Source organism: Crinia signifera, chromosome 11, assembly GCF_055691185.1.
Source record: "Crinia signifera chromosome 11, ASM5569118v1, whole genome shotgun sequence".
In the NCBI taxonomy this organism is placed as follows: domain Eukaryota; kingdom Metazoa; phylum Chordata; class Amphibia; order Anura; family Myobatrachidae; genus Crinia; species Crinia signifera.
In genome coordinates, this window is record NC_139227.1 from 70,826,752 (window position 1) to 70,850,259 (window position 23,508).

A 23,508-nucleotide genomic window follows, 5' to 3' on the forward strand; every position below is an offset into this window, starting at 1 on the left:
AGAAACAACATTCCAATTTAACCAGGTGTTTGACCAGGCAGCTACCCAGGAGACTGTGTATGATTCCACAGTGAAGCCCTTATTGGGTGACATCCTGTCCGGGTACAATGCTGCCATATTTGCCTACGGCCCCACAGGCACCGGAAAGACCTTCACCATGATGGGTAAGGACCGCGAACCTGGAGTAATATATCGCACCCTGAAGGACCTGTTTAAAGCCATTGAGGAGACTGGGGAAAAAAAGAATTTCTCCGTATCATTATCATACGCGGAGATCTATAATGAAACCGTCCGAGACCTATTAAGACCTTCCTCTAGGTCTTTGGTCCTCAGAGAGGATCCCAATGGCAACACCAACATAGAAGGGATTTCTACATTCTCCCTTAGCACTCCTGAGGAAGCCATGACCCTGCTGAAGAAGGGCAACAAGCGGCGCACAGAAGCTCCCACAGCCGCTAATAAGACCTCATCCCGCTCACATGCAGTATTGCAGGTCACCATAAAGCAGACAGCCAGTGATAGTGTGAGCACAGGCAAGTTGTACATGGTAGACCTTGCGGGATCAGAACGAGCAAGCCAGACTAAGAACAGCGGCCAGACCATGAAAGAAGGAGGATACATCAACCGATCCCTTCTTACCCTCAGGATGTGTATCATGGCGCTGCGTGACAGACCAGGCAGCCATATAAACTATCGGGACAGCAAGCTGACCTGGCTGCTAAAGGGAGCACTGAGCGGGAAAAGCCGATTGGTTATGATCACGCACATCAGCCCTGCGGATAGTGCTTATGAAGAATCCCGCAGCACAATGACCTACGGAAGCAAGGCCAAGTTTATCAAGACGCGAGTGGAGAAAAACCGTGTCTGTGTCCCCAATACGACTTCCGAGGGCGTCAGAGGGACCACAGTGCTGCCGGAAGTCCCTCATCCTCCAGAGCATGGCCGTGGGATCCTGCCCAGGTCTGGGAATATTTATCAAGTGAGAAAAAGTGCAAGGCCGCTGCGTGATTTTCCTCCCTGTATCCAGCAAAGAATCCCCAACCGCAATTTGAGACCAAAGCCACAGCATCTTCCGGTGTACACTCCTTTCAAGGTTGGTCATTACACATTGCACACATGAACAGCAATCGGGTCGGCAGTAAAGGTGCCCATACACGTTACAATTATTGTATACAGTATTATATACAATACTGTATTCAATAATTGTAACGTGTATGGAAACTTTTACACCTGAAGGAAAACTGGGGAATAGGGCTACTGGCGAAACCCCAACAAAAAAAAAACGACACTCAGCAGCCACCCCATGGGTGTGTTGGAAGAGCTGCCAATTATTTATAAATGATAACCATTATATCCAACTCATTGATAATTTAATAACTCAAAGGCTTAAACCAGGACAATGCCAGGTACGTCAGTCAGTTATACATAATGTGTGCTGTTAGTGGTTTTATTGTATTCTTGTTATGTAATACGATCCACAAAAAATTCCTAGTGTGCACAAGCACACATGGCCAATAAAGTTGATTCTGATTCTGATACATAGATCTTTTAATAATTATGCTAGGACACTACCAGTAGATGGGTGATGGGGCTTCATAGCACATTCCTGACAGGGGCCCCAATACATTGCTATGCGCAGGGGTCTACACTGCTGTTGACGCCCCTGTATGTATGTATGTATGTATGTATGTATGTGTATGTATGTATATATATATATATATATATATATATTTTTTTTTTTATTATTATTATTATTATTATTATTATTATTAATATTATTTATATACATTTGGTCTATCTATAATACTTTAACTGACCCGGCATATACTGGGTCACCTAAGTGTCCATCTCCGTGCTTTGCTCCGCCCCTCTGGAAACCCCCTTCTGAAAATCCTGCGTTTGCCACTGGTCGCATATTATTATTGTTATTATACTTTATTTATATGGCACCACAAAGGATCCCCCGGGCCCAATTACAGAGTACATATACAAATGAGGGTAACAGTGACCTACAGCTGAATACAATAGAGGACAAGTACAGGGCACATGACTATAGCTACATCCGCAGGGTATCAGCGTGGTAGAAAACCACAGGGTTTGGTGCTATCAAAGATGGCTTAAGTAAAGGCCCCCATGCACTATGCAAATTCTCTGAAGGGAGAAGTCGCACCTGATCCCCCGCCGAATGTCCAACCTCCGACTCCGCTCCGATGAATACAGGACTGTGCATCAGAACGGATATTATACACATGCGATTTGGACCGATTTCACCCAATATCTCAGCTTGATCTACCGGAATTGGCCCAAATCGCATAGTGTATGGGACATTAAGCGAAGCACACGAGGGATGAGGGTCCTGCTCATCTATTCATGAAAATCTTTATCACTATTTATAAATAATACAGACAATATAAGTAAGATTTTAAATCAGTTTTATTTTTCAAAAAGTTTTTTTTTTTTACGTTTTGGCATTGAGAAAGAAAATAGGTAATGTAACATCATGCCAAATACTGTAGGGAAATGAGAAACCAGTACAGTGGATTTGCAAACCAATATACCCCATTATATATACTCTGCCAAGTTCATAAAAGCTACTTCATACGTTATATTACATTATATATATTCTTACATATTACTTCATTAGTAACCAGTAATAATGCGTTTGTAAATAAACTTTTCCAGTGGCATGAACCTGGCCTGCCATTGGAATTCTGGGATACATGGCGCACCTATAGTTCCTGATTGGACCGCTCTCTCAGTATTGGCAAGTGTTTAGGTTTTCATCCCGCACTAGGGTCTGCACGAATTTCGATGTTAACAGATGGAATCAATACCATAGGAGTATGTCATACTTGCTGACAGCAGCAAGTCAGGGGGGCGGGACAGGCAGACGTCATCAAGCCCCACCCCCACGACAGTCAAACAACGTAATTCGCGGACCTGCAAAAAAAGGACATTTTGTGCTGCAGGGAAGGGGGTGCGGGGGCTGCCTGGCCAATGCGGGAGGATTGCCCACCTTCCCGGGGGACCCGATTTTTGGGAGCCTCACGGCAATTCCAGGAGGGTAGGCAAGCCTGGAGTATGTAATACAATTAGGAACAAATAGAAAAATAATATAATACAAGATAATTAATTACCTCTAAGTAGGAGACTGCTTTGTCCACAGCCTCGTGCCAGAGTAACATGAGGCCCAAAGTGGAGCCAAGTTGGTGGGGTAGAAGTTTGGATTGTGTCTATGATCCTCTATATTAAAGTCCAACCAGACTCCTATTTCCTTGTCCCACAGAACAGCCTGCACAGCATCCAGTCGCTCCGGCATATCTGTAGCAAATAACAATAACAGAAATGATACAATATAGAAATTATAATACAGCCAATTGGAAAAATGGTGAAATAAACTTTAACAAAAGACCAATTGTTCTGATAATGTTGTTAAATAAAATGGATTGACCTAGGCACTTATTCAGATCTGATCGCAGTACAAAATTGTTCTCAATATGGGCAAAACCTTGTGCACTGCAGGTGGGGCAGATGTAACATGTGCAGAGAGAGTTACATTTGGGTGGGGTGTTTTAAAACTGAAATCTAAATTGCAGTGTCAAAATAATGCAGTCAGTATTTACCCTGCACAGAAACAGAATCTAACTCTCTGTACACATGTTACATCTGTCCCACCTGGAGGGCACATGGTTTTGCCCATTTTGAGAACAAATTTGTTCTGCGATCAGATCTGAATAAGGGCCCTAATTTGTGTGAATGGCCATACAGCACATGTTGTGATCTTATCAGTGAGAAACACTCTGCGTCCTCCTAGCAGCACAATGTCCATTATCAAACTATAGCCTGTTACCTCTGCCCTGGTGATGAGAATTTGGATTAACATATCCTCATCTGTCCCAGTCCCATCATGGTTTTTGTAAGGATCCTTGGCATAATATCCTTGGCGGTCCTTAATGCATTATACTGCAGAAAGAGAGGACATGAGCTGGTTTATTACAAGGTAACTGTACATGGTTAGTATATTTCTCCTGATTATAAAACTGCCGCGAGAGATGAAGCAGTATTCACACTATACTAAAGTAATTAATAATTTGGCCACTGTAGGCGCACTTCCACTGGCATCTGTGGGCAACATATATTTTCTTTCAGAACTAATACAATTGCTCCCACTGCTGTGTATGGCTACAAACATGCAGAGATAAAAGGTTCTTTGTGCCTATTAACTTTTATCACGTAAATAAGTAAGAGGTAAGACATCCCAGGGGGACCAGAAGACGATACCACTTCTGTAACAGCAGACCCTGGATGAGATACATAGCAGTGCCCTTCTGCCATATGGCAGCTAGTGATGTCACAATGGGCCGATGATGTCACAATGGGCCGATGATGTCACAATGGGCTGTGATGGGTAGAACACTGGCAGCTGACTGCTTCCTGAGTCATATCTAATATTGCTGGACTTGTGCCAACACAGATAATTTTTCACTCTTTTCTGAAGATTGAAGTTTGATATAAAATGAAGAAGGCGAAAGCTAATAAAGCTATAGACCACCAAATGACTGTCGCTCTGCGCATCCGTCCCGTTAATTTGACGGAGACTGAGAACCGCGCCCGATGCATCACACACCAGCTCGGACCGCAGACAGTGCTATTGCAGGACCCCGGTGAGGATCCTAACGATGTCCTGCGCTCCACCAGGACAAGAGAAACAACATTCCAATTTAACCAGGTGTTTGACCAGGCAGCTACCCAGGAGACTGTGTATGATTCCACAGTGAAGCCCTTATTGGGTGACATCCTGTCCGGGTACAATGCTGCCATATTTGCCTACGGCCCCACAGGCACCGGAAAGACCTTCACCATGATGGGTAAGGACCGCGAACCTGGAGTAATATATCGCACCCTGAAGGACCTGTTTAAAGCCATTGAGGAGACTGGGGAAAAAAAGAATTTCTCCGTATCATTATCATACGCGGAGATCTATAATGAAACCGTCCGAGACCTATTAAGACCTTCCTCTAGGTCTTTGGTCCTCAGAGAGGATCCCAATGGCAACACCAACATAGAAGGGATTTCTACATTCTCCCTTAGCACTCCTGAGGAAGCCATGACCCTGCTGAAGAAGGGCAACAAGCGGCGCACAGAAGCTCCCACAGCCGCTAATAAGACCTCATCCCGCTCACATGCAGTATTGCAGGTCACCATAAAGCAGACAGCCAGTGATAGTGTGAGCACAGGCAAGTTGTACATGGTAGACCTTGCGGGATCAGAACGAGCAAGCCAGACTAAGAACAGCGGCCAGACCATGAAAGAAGGAGGATACATCAACCGATCCCTTCTTACCCTCAGGATGTGTATCATGGCGCTGCGTGACAGACCAGGCAGCCATATAAACTATCGGGACAGCAAGCTGACCTGGCTGCTAAAGGGAGCACTGAGCGGGAAAAGCCGATTGGTTATGATCACGCACATCAGCCCTGCGGATAGTGCTTATGAAGAATCCCGCAGCACAATGACCTACGGAAGCAAGGCCAAGTTTATCAAGACGCGAGTGGAGAAAAACCGTTTCTGTGTCCCCAATACGACTTCCGAGGGCGTCAGAGGGACCACAGTGCTGCCGGAAGTCCCTCATCCTCCAGAGCATGGCCGTGGGATCCTGCCCAGGTCTGGGAATATTTATCAAGTGAGAAAAAGTGCAAGGCCGCTGCGTGATTTTCCTCCCTGTATCCAGCAAAGAATCCCCAATCGCAATTTGAGACCAAAGCCACAGCATCTTCCGGTGTACACTCCTTTCAAGGTTGGTCATTACACATTGCACACATGAACAGCAATCGGGTCGGCAGTAAAGGTGCCCATACACGTTACAATTATTGTATACAGTATTATATACAATACTGTATTCAATAATTGTAACGTGTATGGAAACTTTTACACCTGAAGGAAAACTGGGGAATAGGGCTACTGGCGAAACCCCAACAAAAAAAAAACGACACTCAGCAGCCACCCCATGGGTGTGTTGGAAGAGCTGCCAATTATTTATAAATGATAACCATTATATCCAACTCATTGATAATTTAATAACTCAAAGGCTTAAACCAGGACAATGCCAGGTACGTCAGTCAGTTATACATAATGTGTGCTGTTAGTGGTTTTATTGTATTCTTGTTATGTAATACGATCCACAAAAAATTCCTAGTGTGCACAAGCACACATGGCCAATAAAGTTGATTCTGATTCTGATACATAGATCTTTTAATAATTATGCTAGGACACTACCAGTAGATGGGTGATGGGGCTTCATAGCACATTCCTGACAGGGGCCCCAATACATTGCTATGCGCAGGGGTCTACACTGCTGTTGACGCCCCTGTATGTATGTATGTATGTATGTATGTATGTATGTATGTATGTATGTATATATATATATATATATATATATATATATATATATATATATTATTTTTTTTATTATTATTATTAATATTATTTATATACATTTGGTCTATCTATAATACTTTAACTGACCCGGCATATACTGGGTCACCTAAGTGTCCATCTCCGTGCTTTGCTCCGCCCCTCTGGAAACCCCCTTCTGAAAATCCTGCGTTTGCCACTGGTCGCATATTATTATGGTTATTATACTTTATTTATATGGCACCACAAAGGATCCCCCGGGCCCAATTACAGAGTACATATACAAATGAGGGTAACAGTGACCTACAGCTGAATACAATAGAGGACAAGTACAGGGCACATAACTATAGCTACATCCGCAGGGTATCAGCGTGGTAGAAAACCACAGGGTTTGGTGCTATCAAAGATGGCTTAAGTAAAGGCCCCCATGCACTATGCAAATTCTCTGAAGGGAGAAGTCGCACCTGATCCCCCGCCGAATGTCCAACCTCCGACTCCGCTCCGATGAACACAGGACTGTGCATCAGAACGGATATTCTACACATGCGATTTGGACCGATTTCACCCAATATCTCAGCTTGATCTACCGGAATTGGCCCAAATCGCATAGTGTATGGGACATTATGAGAAGGAAAGCACACGAGAGATGAGGGTCCTGCTCATCTATTCATGAAAATCTTTATCACTATTTATAAATAATACAGACAATATAAGTAAGATTTTAAATCAGTTTTATTTTTCAAAAAGTTTTTTTTTTTTACGTTTTGGCATTGAGAAAGCAAATAGGTAATGTAACATCATGCCAAATACTGTAGGGAAATGAGAAACCAGTACAGTGGATTTGCAAACCAATATACCCCATTATATATACTCTGCCAAGTTCATAAAAGCTACTTCATACGTTATATTACATTATATATATTCTTACATATTACTTCAGTAGTAACCAGTAATAATGCGTTTGTAAATAAACTTTTCCAGTGGCATGAACCTGGCCTGCCATTGGAATTCTGGGATACATGGCGCACCTATAGTTCCTGATTGGACCGCTCTCTCAGTATTGGCAAGTGTTTAGGTTTTCATCCCGCACTAGGGTCTGCACGAATTTCGATATTAACAGATGGAATCAATACCATAGGAGTATGTCATACTTGCTGACAGCAGCAAGTCAGGGGGGCGGGACAGGCAGACGTCATCAAGCCCCACCCCCACGACAGTCAAACAACGTAATTCGCGGACCCGCAAAAAAAGGTCATTTTGTGCTGCAGGGAAGGGGGTGCGGGGGCTGCCTGGCCAATGCGGGAGGATTGCCCACCTTCCCGGGGGACCCGATTTTCGGGAGCCTCACGGCAATTCCAGGAGGGTAGGCAAGCCTGGAGTATGTAATACAATTAGGAACAAATAGAAAAATAATATAATACAAGATAATTAATTACCTCTAAGTAGGAGACTGCTTTGTCCAAAGCCTCGTGCCAGAGTAACATGAGGCCCAAAGTGGAGCCAAGTTGGTGGGGTAGAAGTTTGGATTGTGTCTATGATCCTCTATATTAAAGTCCAACCAGACTCCTATTTCCTTGTCCCACAGAACAGCCTGCACAGCATCCAGTCGCTCCGGCATATCTGTAGCAAATAACAATAACAGAAATGATACAATATAGAAATTATAATACAGCCAATTGGAAAAATGGTGAAATAAACTTTAACAAAAGACCAATTGTTCTGATAATGTTGTTAAATAAAATGGATTGACCTAGGCACTTATTCAGATCTGATCGCAGTACAAAATTGTTCTCAATATGGGCAAAACCTTGTGCACTGCAGGTGGGGCAGATGTAACATGTGCAGCGAGAGTTACATTTGGGTGGGGTGTTTTAACACTGAAATCTAAATTGCAGTGTCAAAATAATGCAGTCAGTATTTACCCTGCACAGAAACAAAATCTAACTCTCTGTACACGTTACATCTGTCCCACCTGGAGGGCACATGGTTTTGCCCATTTTGAGAACAAATTTGTTCTGCGATCAGATCTGAATAAGGGCCCTAATTTGTGTGAATGGCCATACAGCACATGTTGTGATCTTATCAGTGAGAAACACTCTGCGTCCTCCTAGCAGCACAATGTCCATTCTCAAACTATAGCCTGTTACCTCTGCCCTGGTGATGAGAATTTGGATTAACATATCCTCATCTGTCCCAGTCCCCCATCATGGTTTTTGTAAGGATCCTTGGCATAATATCCTTGGCGGTCCTTAATGCATTGTACTGCAGAAAGAGAGGACATGAGCTGGTTTATTACAAGGTAACTGTACATGGTTAGTATATTTCTCCTGATTATAAAACTGCCGCGAGAGATGAAGCAGTATTCACACTATACTAAAGTAATTAATAATTTGGCCACTGGAGGCGCACTTCCACTGGCATCTGTGGGCAACATATATTTTCTTTCAGAACTAATACAATTGCTCCCACTGCTGTGTATGGCTACAAACATGCAGAGATAAAAGGTTCTTTGTGCCTATTAACTTTTATCACGTAAATAAGTAAGAGGTAAGACATCCCAGGGGGACCAGAAGACGATACCACTTCTGTAACAGCAGACCCTGGATGAGATACATAGCAGTGCCCTTCTGCCATATGGCAGCTAGTGATGTCACAATGTGCCGATGATGTCACAATGGGCCGATGATGTCACAATGGGCTGTGATGGGTAGAACACTGGCAGCTGACTGCTTCCTGAGTCATATCTTATATTGCTGGACTTGTGCCAACACAGATAATTTTTCACTCTTTTCTGAAGATTGAAGTTTGATATAAAATGAAGAAGGCGAAAGCTAATAAAGCTATAGACCACCAAATGACTGTCGCTCTGCGCATCCGTCCCGTTAATTTGACGGAGACTAAGAACCGCGCCCGATGCATCACACACCAGCTCGGACCGCAGACAGTGCTATTGCAGGACCCCGGTGAGGATCCTAACGATGTCCTGCGCTCCACCAGGACAAGAGAAACAACATTCCAATTTAACCAGGTGTTTGACCAGGCAGCTACCCAGGAGACTGTGTATGATTCCACAGTGAAGCCCTTATTGGGTGACATCCTGTCCGGGTACAATGCTGCCATATTTGCCTACGGCCCCACAGGCACCGGAAAGACCTTCACCATGATGGGTAAGGACCGCGAACCTGGAGTAATATATCGCACCCTGAAGGACCTGTTTAAAGCCATTGAGGAGACTGGGGAAAAAAAGAATTTCTCCGTATCATTATCATACGCGGAGATCTATAATGAAACCGTCCGAGACCTATTAAGACCTTCCTCTAGGTCTTTGGTCCTCAGAGAGGATCCCAATGGCAACACCAACATAGAAGGGATTTCTACATTCTCCCTTAGCACTCCTGAGGAAGCCATGACCCTGCTGAAGAAGGGCAACAAGCGGCGCACAGAAGCTCCCACAGCCGCTAATAAGACCTCATCCCGCTCACATGCAGTATTGCAGGTCACCATAAAGCAGACAGCCAGTGATAGTGTGAGCACAGGCAAGTTGTACATGGTAGACCTTGCGGGATCAGAACGAGCAAGCCAGACTAAGAACAGCGGCCAGACCATGAAAGAAGGAGGATACATCAACCGATCCCTTCTTACCCTCAGGATGTGTATCATGGCGCTGCGTGACAGACCAGGCAGCCATATAAACTATCGGGACAGCAAGCTGACCTGGCTGCTAAAGGGAGCACTGAGCGGGAAAAGCCGATTGGTTATGATCACGCACATCAGCCCTGCGGATAGTGCTTATGAAGAATCCCGCAGCACAATGACCTACGGAAGCAAGGCCAAGTTTATCAAGACGCGAGTGGAGAAAAACCGTGTCTGTGTCCCCAATACGACTTCCGAGGGCGTCAGAGGGGCCACAGTGCTGCCGGAAGTCCCTCATCCTCCAGAGCATGGCCGTGGGATCCTGCCCAGGTCTGGGAATATTTATCAAGTGAGAAAAAGTGCAAGGCCGCTGCGTGATTTTCCTCCCTGTATCCAGCAAAGAATCCCCAATCGCAATTTGAGACCAAAGCCACAGCATCTTCCGGTGTACACTCCTTTCAAGGTTGGTCATTACACATTGCACACATGAACAGCAATCGGGTCGGCAGTAAAGGTGCCCATACACGTTACAATTATTGTATACAGTATTATATACAATACTGTATTCAATAATTGTAATGTGTATGGAAACTTTTACACCTGAAGGAAAACTGGGGAATAGGGCTACTGGCGAAACCCCAACAAAAAAAAAACGACACTCAGCAGCCACCCCATGGGTGTGTTGGAAGAGCTGCCAATTATTTATAAATGATAACCATTATATCCAACTCATTGATAATTTAATAACTCAAAGGCTTAAACCAGGACAATGCCAGGTACGTCAGTCAGTTATACATAATGTGTGCTGTTAGTGGTTTTATTGTATTCTTGTTATGTAATACGATCCACAAAAAATTCCTAGTGTGCACAAGCACACATGGCCAATAAAGTTGATTCTGATTCTGATACATAGATCTTTTAATAATTATGCTAGGACACTACCAGTAGATGGGTGATGGGGCTTCATAGCACATTCCTGATAGGGGCCCCAATACATTGCTATGCGCAGGGGTCTACACTGCTGTTGACGCCCCTGTATGTATGTATGTATGTATGTATGTATGTATGTATGTGTATGTATGTATATATATATATATATATATATTTATTTTTTTTATTATTATTAATATTATTTATATACATTTGGTCTATCTATAATACTTTAACTGACCCGGCATATACTGGGTCACCTAAGTGTCCATCTCCGTGCTTTGCTCCGCCCCTCTGGAAACCCCCTTCTGAAAATCCTGCGTTTGCCACTGGTCGCATATTATTATGGTTATTATACTTTATTTATATGGCACCACAAAGGATCCCCCGGGCCCAATTACAGAGTACATATACAAATGAGGGAAACAGTGACCTACAGCTGAATACAATAGAGGACAAGTACAGGGCACATAACTATAGCTACATCCGCAGGGTATCAGCGTGGTAGAAAACCACAGGGTTTGGTGCTATCAAAGATGGCTTACGTAAAGGCTCCCATGCACTATGCAAATTCTCTGAAGGGAGAAGTCGCACCTGATCCCCCGCCGAATGTCCAACCTCCGACTCCGCTCCGATGAACACAGGACTGTGCATCAGAACGGATATTATACACATGCGATTTGGACCAATTTCACCCAATATCTCAGCTTGATCTACCGGAATTGGCCCAAATCGCATAGTGTATGGGACATTAAGAGAAGGAAAGCACACGAGGGATGAGGGTCCTGCTCATCTATTCATGAAAATCTTTATCACTATTTATAAATAATACAGACAATATAAGTAAGATTTTAAATCAGTTTTATTCTTCAAAAAGTTTTTTTTTTTTACGTTTTGGCATTGAGAAAGCAAATAGGTAATGTAACATCATGCCAAATACTGTAGGGAAATGAGAAACCAGTACAGTGGATTTGCAAACCAATATACCCCATTATATATACTCTGCCAAGTTCATAAAAGCTACTTCATACGTTATATTACATTATATATATTCTTACATATTACTTCAGTAGTAACCAGTAATAATGCGTTTGTAAATAAACTTTTCCAGTGGCATGAACCTGGCCTGCCATTGGAATTCTGGGATACATGGCGCACCTATAGTTCCTGATTGGACCGCTCTCTCAGTATTGGCAAGTGTTTAGGTTTTCATCCCGCACTAGGGTCTGCACGAATTTCGATATTAACAGATGGAATCAATACCATAGGAGTATGTCATACTTGCTGACAGCAGCAAGTCAGGGGGGCGGGACAGGCAGACGTCATCAAGCCCCACCCCCACGACAGTCAAACAACGTAATTCGCGGACCCGCAAAAAAAGGTCATTTTGTGCTGCAGGGAAGGGGGTGCGGGGGCTGCCTGGCCAATGCGGGAGGATTGCCCACCTTCCCGGGGGACCCGATTTTCGGGAGCCTCACGGCAATTCCAGGAGGGTAGGCAAGCCTGGAGTATGTAATACAATTAGGAACAAATAGAAAAATAATATAATACAAGATAATTAATTACCTCTAAGTAGGAGACTGCTTTGTCCACAGCCTCGTGCCAGAGTAACATGAGGCCCAAAGTGGAGCCAAGTTGGTGGGGTAGAAGTTTGGATTGTGTCTATGATCCTCTATATTAAAGTCCAACCAGACTCCTATTTCCTTGTCCCACAGAATAGCCTGCACAGCATCCAGTCGCTCCGGCATATCTGTAGCAAATAACAATAACAGAAATGATACAATATAGAAATTATAATACAGCCAATTGGAAAAATGGTGAAATAAACTTTAACAAAAGACCAATTGTTCTGATAATGTTGTTAAATAAAATGGATTGACCTAGGCCCTTATTCAGATCTGATCGCAGTACAAAATTGTTCTCAATATGGGCAAAACCTTGTACACTGCAGGTGGGGCAGATGTAACATGTGCAGAGTTACATTTGGGTGGGGTGTTTTGAAACTGAAATCTAAATTGCAGTGTCAAAATAATGCAGTCAGTATTTACCCTGCACAGAAACAAAATCTAACTCTCTGTACACATGTTACATCTGTCCCACCTGGAGGGCACATGGTTTTGCCCATTTTGAGAACAAATTTGTTCTGCGATCAGATCTGAATAAGGGCCCTAATTTGTGTGAATGGCCATACAGCACATGTTGTGATCTTATCAGTGAGAAACACTCTGCGTCCTCCTAGCAGCACAATGTCCATTCTCAAACTATAGCCTGTTACCTCTGCCCTGGTGATGAGAATTTGGATTAACATATCCTCATCTGTCCCAGTCCCATCATGGTTTTTGTAAAGATCCTTGGCATAATATCCTTGGCGGTCCTTAATGCATTATACTGCAGAAAGAGAGGACATGAGCTGGTTTATTACAAGGTAACTGTACATGGTTAGTATATTTCTCCTGATTATAAAACTGCCGCGAGAGATGAAGCAGTATTCACACTATACTAAAGTAATTAATAATTTGGCCACTGTAGGCGCACTTCCACTGGCATCTGTGGGCAACATATATTTTCTTTCAGAACTAATACAATTGCTCCCACTGCTGTGTATGGCTACAAACATGCAGAGATAAAAGGTTCTTTGTGCCTATTAACTTTTATCACGTAAATAAGTAAGAGGTAAGACATCCCAGGGGGACCAGAAGACGATACCACTTCTGTAACAGCAGACCCTGGATGAGATACATAGCAGTGCCCTTCTGCCATATGGCAGCTAGTGATGTCACAATGGGCCGATGATGTCACAATGGGCCGATGATGTCACAATGGGCCGATGATGTCACAATGGGCTGTGATGGGTAGGACACTGGCAGCTGACTGCTTCCTGAGTCATATCTAATATTGCTGGACTTGTGCCAACACAGATAATTTTTCACTCTTTTCTGAAGATTGAAGTTTGATATAAAATGAAGAAGGCGAAAGCTAATAAAGCTATAGACCACCAAATGACTGTCGCTCTGCGCATCCGTCCCGTTAATTTGACGGAGACTAAGAACCGCGCCCGATGCATCACACACCAGCTCGGACCGCAGACAGTGCTATTGCAGGCTATAGCGCTATAGTGCTATAGCGGGTGAGGGACGGAGCGGCCATAGCCACGGTAGTCGTGGCGACAAGAACCCCGGCAACGGCAATCAACAACAACAACACCCGGCGGATAGTTCCCCGTTCCCCCCCCACACGCCGCCGCCGACACATTACACGGCCTTTCCGTTACTAGCAGGGTGGGGGCCGGACTCTTCCCCTACCGGGCACTCCCCGCCACTCAGCACTGGACTGAAGCCGGAACCCCACGATCCAGCAGCAGACGCTGCACCAGCAGTGAACACCCGTAGTCTCGCGAGATTTGAGACCCGGAAGACATCCTGACACAGAGGGTGTGAGGAAAGTCCTGGGACCCGCTCCGGACGGAGAAGCACCCAGGCAGCCATCCTCCACAGACGCCCAGCGAAACCGTGAGTGACTGCGCACACACGCTGACATGCGGGACGCCGCCAGCGTTACATAGCAAGGACACACCACGGACATTTGCTTCAAGTATAGAAGCAGTGAGGGCATAGGTCACCCGCCTATGTGATTGTAAGGGGGTTCCATCTGGAATCGCCTGAAGCCTTTTAGGCACCTCTCTGCACACTACATCCAGCCAGACTGCCACACTCTATCACCAACTTCCCACACAGATCGTCAGGGGAGGCCGTAGGTCCTGGGCTCAGGACCCACGGTAGCCAAAGTGGTCTAGTACAGACTTACTGAAAACCCATTTGGGAACTCTCCCCGGGCGACACCTGTGTAGGAAGATTCCCAGCAATTGGGGACCCCTAAATAGGTGTATAGAAACACCACGTACACCCACCAAGGGTACCCATTACCCCTAGGGTAACAAGACTGCAACACTGCCCAGTACTGCCGACCAGTACCCTCTGCAGCAGACCCCCCCCCCCCCCCCGCCCCCCCCTGTCGGCTATACCAAGTCTGGCTCACACATAATATCCTAAATTCATTACATCATTAATTAATTAATAAATATTTATTTTATTCACTTTTCAGTACTTGACTGAATTCTTCTCTGCACAACACTCAGCTCCTTTTTCAACACCATCAGGATAGCGCTTTCCCATTTGCAAATCTTTTCTACTAGTGCTATTGCAGGACCCCGGTGAGGATCCTAACGATGTCCTGCGCTCCACCAGGACAAGAGAAACAACATTCCAATTTAACCAGGTGTTTGACCAGGCAGCTACCCAGGAGACTGTGTATGATTCCACAGTGAAGCCCTTATTGGGTGACATCCTGTCCGGGTACAATGCTGCCATATTTGCCTACGGCCCCACAGGCACCGGAAAGACCTTCACCATGATGGGTAAGGACCGCGAACCTGGAGTAATATATCGCACCCTGAAGGACCTGTTTAAAGCCATTGAGGAGACTGGGGAAAAAAAGAATTTCTCCGTATCATTATCATACGCGGAGATCTATAATGAAACCGTCCGAGACCTATTAAGACCTTCCTCTAGGTCTTTGGTCCTCAGAGAGGATCCCAATGGCAACACCAACATAGAAGGGATTTCTACATTCTCCCTTAGCACTCCTGAGGAAGCCATGACCCTGCTGAAGAAGGGCAACAAGCGGCGCACAGAAGCTCCCACAGCCGCTAATAAGACCTCATCCCGCTCACATGCAGTATTGCAGGTCACCATAAAGCAGACAGCCAGTGATAGTGTGAGCACAGGCAAGTTGTACATGGTAGACCTTGCGGGATCAGAACGAGCAAGCCAGACTAAGAACAGCGGCCAGACCATGAAAGAAGGAGGATACATCAACCGATCCCTTCTTACCCTCAGGATGTGTATCATGGCGATGCGTGACAGACCAGGCAGCCATATAAACTATCGGGACAGCAAGCTGACCTGGCTGCTAAAGGGAGCACTGAGCGGGAAAAGCCGATTGGTTATGATCACGCACATCAGCCCTGCGGATAGTGCTTATGAAGAATCCCGCAGCACAATGACCTACGGAAGCAAGGCCAAGTTTATCAAGACGCGAGTGGAGAAAAACCGTGTCTGTGTCCCCGATAAGACTTCCGAGGGCGTCAGAGGGACCACAGTGCTGCCGGAAGTCCCTTATCCTCCAGAGCATGGCCGTGGGATCCTGCCCAGGTCTGGGAATATTTATCAAGTGAGAAAAAGTGCAAGGCCGCTGCGTGATTTTCCTCCCTGTATCCAGCAAAGAATCCCCAACCGCAATTTGAGACCAAAGCCACAGCATCTTCCGGTGTACACTCCTTTCAAGGTTGGTCATTACACATTGCACACATGAACAGCAATCGGGCTGGCAGTAAAGGTACCCATACACGTTACAATTATTGTATACAGTATTATATACAATACTGTATTCAATAATTGTAACGTGTATGGAAACTTTTACACCTGAAGGAAAACTGGGGAATAGGGCTACTGGCGAAACCCCAACAAAAAAAAAACGACACTCAGCAGCCACCCCATGGGTGTGTTGGAAGAGCTGCCAATTATTTATAAATGATAACCATTATATCCAACTCATTGATAATTTAATAACTCAAAGGCTTAAACCAGGACAATGCCAGGTACGTCAGTCAGTTATACATAATGTGTGCTGTTAGTGGTTTTATTGTATTCTTGTTATGTAATACGATCCACAAAAAATTCCTAGTGTGCACAAGCACACATGGCCAATAAAGTTGATTCTGATTCTGATACATAGATCTTTTAATAATTATGCTAGGAGACTACCAGTAGATGGGTGATGGGGCTTCATAGCACATTCCTGACAGGGGCCCCAATACATTGCTATGCGCAGGGGTCTACACTGCTGTTGACGCCCCTGTATGTATGTATGTATGTATGTATGTGTATGTATATATATATATAGTTTTTTTTATTATTAATATTATTTATATACATTTGGTCTATCTATAATACTTTAACTGACCCGGCATATACTGGGTCACCTAAGTGTCCATCTCCGTGCTTTGCTCCGTCCCTCTGGAAACCCCCTTCTGAAAATCCTGCGTTTGCCACTGGTCGCATATTATTATGGTTATTATACTTTATTTATATGGCACCACAAAGGATCCCCCGGGCCCAATTACAGAGTACATATACAAATGAGGGAAACAGTGACCTACAGCTGAATACAATAGAGGACAAGTACAGGGCACATAACTATAGCTACATCCGCAGGGTATCAGCGTGGTAGAAAACCACAGGGTTTGGTGCTATCAAAGATGGCTTAAGTAAAGGCCCCCATGCACTATGCAAATTCTCTGAAGGGAGAAGTCGCACGTGATCCCCCGCCGAATGTCCAACCTCCGACTCCGCTCCGATGAACACAGGACTGTGCATCAGAACGGATATTATACACATGCGATTTGGACCTAGGCCCTTATTCAGATCTGATCGCAGTACAAAATTGTTCTCAATATGGCCAAAACCTTGTGCACTGCAGGTGGGGCAGATGTAACATGTGCAGAGAGAGTTACATTTGGGTGGGGTGTTTTGAAACTGAAATCTAAATTGCAGTGTCAAAATAATGCAGTCAGTATTTACCCTGCACAGAAACAACATCTAACTCTCTGTACACATGTTACATCTGTCCCACCTGGAGGGCACATGGTTTTGCCCATTTTGAGAACAAATTTGTTCTGCGATCAGATCTGAATAAGGGCCCTAATTTGTGTGAATGGCCATACAGCACATGTTGTGATCTTATCAGTGAGAAACACTCTGCGTCCTCCTAGCAGCACAATGTCCATTCTCAAACTATAGCCTGTTACCTCTGCCCTGGTGATGAGAATTTGGATTAACATATCCTCATCTGTCCCAGTCCCATCATGGTTTTTGTAAGGATCCTTGGCATAATATCCTTGGCGGTCCTTAATGCATTGTACTGCAGAAAGAGAGGACATGAGCTGGTTTATTACAAGGTAACTGTACATGGTTAGTATATTTCTCCTGATTATAAAACTGCCGCGAGAGATGAAGCAGTATTCACACTATACTAAAGTAATTAATAATTTGGCCACTGTAGGCGCACTTCCACTGGCATCTGTGGGCAACATATATTTTCTTTCAGAACTAATACAATTGCTCCCACTGCTGTGTATGGCTACAAACATGCAGAGATAAAAGGTTCTTTGTGCCTATTAACTTTTATCACGTAAATAAGTAAGAGGTAAGACATCCCAGGGGGACCAGAAGACGATACCACTTCTGTAACAGCAGACCCTGGATGAGATACATAGCAGTGCCCTTCTGCCATATGGCAGCTAGTGATGTCACAATGTGCCGATGATGTCACAATGGGCCGATGATGTCACAATGGGCTGTGATGGGTAGAACACTGGCAGCTGACTGCTTCCTGAGTCATATCTAATATTGCTGGACTTGTGCCAACACAGATAATTTTTCACTCTTTTCTGAAGATTGAAGTTTGATATAAAATGAAGAAGGCGAAAGCTAATAAAGCTATAGACCACCAAATGACTGTCGCTCTGCGCATCCGTCCCGTTAATTTGACGGAGACTAAGAACCGCGCCCGATGCATCACACACCAGCTCGGACCGCAGACAGTGCTATTGCAGGACCCCGGTGAGGATCCTAACGATGTCCTGCGCTCCACCAGGACAAGAGAAACAACATTCCAATTTAACCAGGTGTTTGACCAGACAGCTACCCAGGAGACTGTGTATGATTCCACAGTGAAGCCCTTATTGGGTGACATCCTGTCCGGGTACAATGCTGCCATATTTGCCTACGGCCCCACAGGCACCGGAAAGACCTTCACCATGATGGGTAAGGACCGCGAACCTGGAGTAATATATCGCACCCTGAAGGACCTGTTTAAAGCCATTGAGGAGACTGGGGAAAAAAAGAATTTCTCCGTATCATTATCATACGCGGAGATCTATAATGAAACCGTCCGAGACCTATTAAGACCTTCCTCTAGGTCTTTGGTCCTCAGAGAGGATCCTAATGGCAACACCAACATAGAAGGGATTTCTACATTCTCCCTTAGCACTCCTGAGGAAGCCATGACCCTGCTGAAGAAGGGCAACAAGCGGCGCACAGAAGCTCCCACAGCCGCTAATAAGACCTCATCCCGCTCACATGCAGTATTGCAGGTCACCATAAAGCAGACAGCCAGTGATAGTGTGAGCACAGGCAAGTTGTACATGGTAGACCTTGCGGGATCAGAACGAGCAAGCCAGACTAAGAACAGCGGCCAGACCATGAAAGAAGGAGGATACATCAACCGATCCCTTCTTACCCTCAGGATGTGTATCATGGCGCTGCGTGACAGACCAGGCAGCCATATAAACTATCGGGACAGCAAGCTGACCTGGCTGCTAAAGGGAGCACTGAGCGGGAAAAGCCGATTGGTTATGATCACGCACATCAGCCCTGCGGATAGTGCTTATGAAGAATCCCGCAGCACAATGACCTACGGAAGCAAGGCCAAGTTTATCAAGACGCGAGTGGAGAAAAACCGTGTCTGTGTCCCCAATAAGACTTCCGAGGGCGTCAGAGGGACCACAGTGCTGCCGGAAGTCCCTTATCCTCCAGAGCATGGCCGTGGGATCCTGCCCAGGTCTGGGAATATTTATCAAGTGAGAAAAAGTGCAAGGCCGCTGCGTGATTTTCCTCCCTGTATCCAGCAAAGAATCCCCAACCGCAATTTGAGACCAAAGCCACAGCATCTTCCGGTGTACACTCCTTTCAAGGTTGGTCATTACACATTGCACACATGAACAGCAATCGGGCTGGCAGTAAAGGTACCCATACACGTTACAATTATTGTATACAGTATTATATACAATACTGTATTCAATAATTGTAACGTGTATGGAAACTTTTACACCTGAAGGAAAACTGGGGAATAGGGCTACTGGCGAAACCCCAACAAAAAAAAAACGACACTCAGCAGCCACCCCATGGGTGTGTTGGAAGAGCTGCCAATTATTTATAAATGATAACCATTATATCCAACTCATTGATAATTTAATAACTCAAAGGCTTAAACCAGGACAATGCCAGGTACGTCAGTCAGTTATACATAATGTGTGCTGTTAGTGGTTTTATTATATTCTTGTTATGTAATACGATCCACAAAAAATTCCTAGTGTGCACAAGCACACATGGCCAATAAAGTTGATTCTGATACATAGATCTTTTAATAATTATGCTAGGAGACTACCAGTAGATGGGTGATGGGGCTTCATAGCACATTCCTGACAGGGGCCCCAATACATTGCTATGCGCAGGGGTCTACACTGCTGTTGACACCCCTGTATGTATGTATGTATGTATGTGTATGTATATATATATAGTTTTTTTTATTATTAATATTATTTATATACATTTGGTCTATCTATAATACTTTAACTGACCCGGCATATACTGGGTCACCTAAGTGTCCATCTCCGTGCTTTGCTCCGCCCCTCTGGAAACCCCCTTCTGAAAATCCTGCGTTTGCCACTGGTCGCATATTATTATGGTTATTATACTTTATTTATATGGCACCACAAAGGATCCCCCGGGCCCAATTACAGAGTACATATACAAATGAGGGAAACAGTGACCTACAGCTGAATACAATAGAGGACAAGTACAGGGCACATAACTATAGCTACATCCGCAGGGTATCAGCGTGGTAGAAAACCACAGGGTTTGGTGCTATCAAAGATGGCTTAAGTAAAGGCCCCCATGCACTATGCAAATTCTCTGAAGGGAGAAGTCGCACGTGATCCCCCGCCGAATGTCCAACCTCCGACTCCGCTCCGATGAACACAGGACTGTGCATCAGAACGGATATTATACACATGGGATTTGGACCTAGGCCCTTATTCAGATCTGATCGCAGTACAAAATTGTTCTCAATATGGCCAAAACCTTGTGCACTGCAGGTGGGGCAGATGTAACATGTGCAGAGAGAGTTACATTTGGGTGGGGTGTTTTGAAACTGAAATCTAAATTGCAGTGTCAAAATAATGCAGTCAGTATTTACCCTGCACAGAAACAACATCTAACTCTCTGTACACATGTTACATCTGTCCCACCTGGAGGGCACATGGTTTTGCCCATTTTGAGAACAAATTTGTTCTGCGATCAGATCTGAATAAGGGCCCTAATTTGTGTGAATGGCCATACAGCACATGTTGTGATCTTATCAGTGAGAAACACTCTGCGTCCTCCTAGCAGCACAATGTCCATTCTCAAACTATAGCCTGTTACCTCTGCCCTGGTGATGAGAATTTGGATTAACATATCCTCATCTGTCCCAGTCCCATCATGGTTTTTGTAAGGATCCTTGGCATAATATCCTTGGCGGTCCTTAATGCATTGTACTGCAGAAAGAGAGGACATGAGCTGGTTTATTACAAGGTAACTGTACATGGTTAGTATATTTCTCCTGATTATAAAACTGCCGCGAGAGATGAAGCAGTATTCACACTATACTAAAGTAATTAATAATTTGGCCACTGTAGGCGCACTTCCACTGGCATCTGTGGGCAACATATATTTTCTTTCAGAACTAATACAATTGCTCCCACTGCTGTGTATGGCTACAAACATGCAGAGATAAAAGGTTCTTTGTGCCTATTAACTTTTATCACGTAAATAAGTAAGAGGTAAGACATCCCAGGGGGACCAGAAGACGATACCACTTCTGTAACAGCAGACCCTGGATGAGATACATAGCAGTGCCCTTCTGCCATATGGCAGCTAGTGATGTCACAATGTGCCGATGATGTCACAATGGGCCGATGATGTCACAATGGGCTGTGATGGGTAGAACACTGGCAGCTGACTGCTTCCTGAGTCATATCTAATATTGCTGGACTTGTGCCAACACAGATAATTTTTCACTCTTTTCTGAAGATTGAAGTTTGATATAAAATGAAGAAGGCGAAAGCTAATAAAGCTATAGACCACCAAATGACTGTCGCTCTGCGCATCCGTCCCGTTAATTTGACGGAGACTAAGAACCGCGCCCGATGCATCACACACCAGCTCGGACCGCAGACAGTGCTATTGCAGGACCCCGGTGAGGATCCTAACGATGTCCTGCGCTCCACCAGGACAAGAGAAACAACATTCCAATTTAACCAGGTGTTTGACCAGACAGCTACCCAGGAGACTGTGTATGATTCCACAGTGAAGCCCTTATTGGGTGACATCCTGTCCGGGTACAATGCTGCCATATTTGCCTACGGCCCCACAGGCACCGGAAAGACCTTCACCATGATGGGTAAGGACCGCGAACCTGGAGTAATATATCGCACCCTGAAGGACCTGTTTAAAGCCATTGAGGAGACTGGGGAAAAAAAGAATTTCTCCGTATCATTATCATACGCGGAGATCTATAATGAAACCGTCCGAGACCTATTAAGACCTTCCTCTAGGTCTTTGGTCCTCAGAGAGGATCCCAATGGCAACACCAACATAGAAGGGATTTCTACATTCTCCCTTAGCACTCCTGAGGAAGCCATGACCCTGCTGAAGAAGGGCAACAAGCGGCGCACAGAAGCTCCCACAGCCGCTAATAAGACCTCATCCCGCTCACATGCAGTATTGCAGGTCACCATAAAGCAGACAGCCAGTGATAGTGTGAGCACAGGCAAGTTGTACATGGTAGACCTTGCGGGATCAGAACGAGCAAGCCAGACTAAGAACAGCGGCCAGACCATGAAAGAAGGAGGATACATCAACCGATCCCTTCTTACCCTCAGGATGTGTATCATGGCGCTGCGTGACAGACCAGGCAGCCATATAAACTATCGGGACAGCAAGCTGACCTGGCTGCTAAAGGGAGCACTGAGCGGGAAAAGCCGATTGGTTATGATCACGCACATCAGCCCTGCGGATAGTGCTTATGAAGAATCCCGCAGCACAATGACCTACGGAAGCAAGGCCAAGTTTATCAAGACGCGAGTGGAGAAAAACCGTGTCTGTGTCCCCAATAAGACTTCCGAGGGCGTCAGAGGGACCACAGTGCTGCCGGAAGTCCCTCATCCTCCAGAGCATGGCCGTGGGATCCTGCCCAGGTCTGGGAATATTTATCAAGTGAGAAAAAGTGCAAGGCCGCTGCGTGATTTTCCTCCCTGTATCCAGCAAAGAATCCCCAACCGCAATTTGAGACCAAAGCCACAGCATCTTCCGGTGTACACTCCTTTCAAGGTTGGTCATTACACATTGCACACATGAACAGCAATCGGGCTGGCAGTAAAGGTACCCATACACGTTACAATTATTGTATACAGTATTATATACAATACTGTATTCAATAATTGTAACGTGTATGGAAACTTTTACACCTGAAGGAAAACTGGGGAATAGGGCTACTGGCGAAACCCCAACAAAAAAAAAACGACACTCAGCAGCCACCCCATGGGTGTGTTGGAAGAGCTGCCAATTATTTATAAATGATAACCATTATATC

At 45.0% G+C, this 23,508-nt stretch overlaps 2 long non-coding RNA genes across 4 annotated transcripts in view; both read right to left on the minus strand.

The window, feature by feature from the left end:
- Nucleotides 1-3,318, minus strand: part of LOC146045229 (uncharacterized) — a 49,305-nt gene extending 45,987 nt beyond the window's left edge. For all 3 annotated transcript variants that reach the window (XR_014465390.1, XR_014465391.1, XR_014465389.1), the window contains exon 1: nucleotides 3,138-3,318. This is a non-coding gene — a long non-coding RNA (uncharacterized LOC146045229). The remainder of the gene's footprint in view (nucleotides 1-3,137) is intronic.
- Nucleotides 3,319-3,885: 567 nt separating this feature from the next.
- On the minus strand, nucleotides 3,886-8,672 carry LOC146044948 (uncharacterized). The gene is made up of 3 exons (XR_014465354.1): nucleotides 8,562-8,672; nucleotides 7,851-8,034; nucleotides 3,886-3,963 (listed from the first exon to the last, which is right to left on the minus strand). It is a non-coding gene; the product is annotated as an uncharacterized LOC146044948 (long non-coding RNA).
- Nucleotides 8,673-23,508: the final 14,836 nt, after the last annotated feature.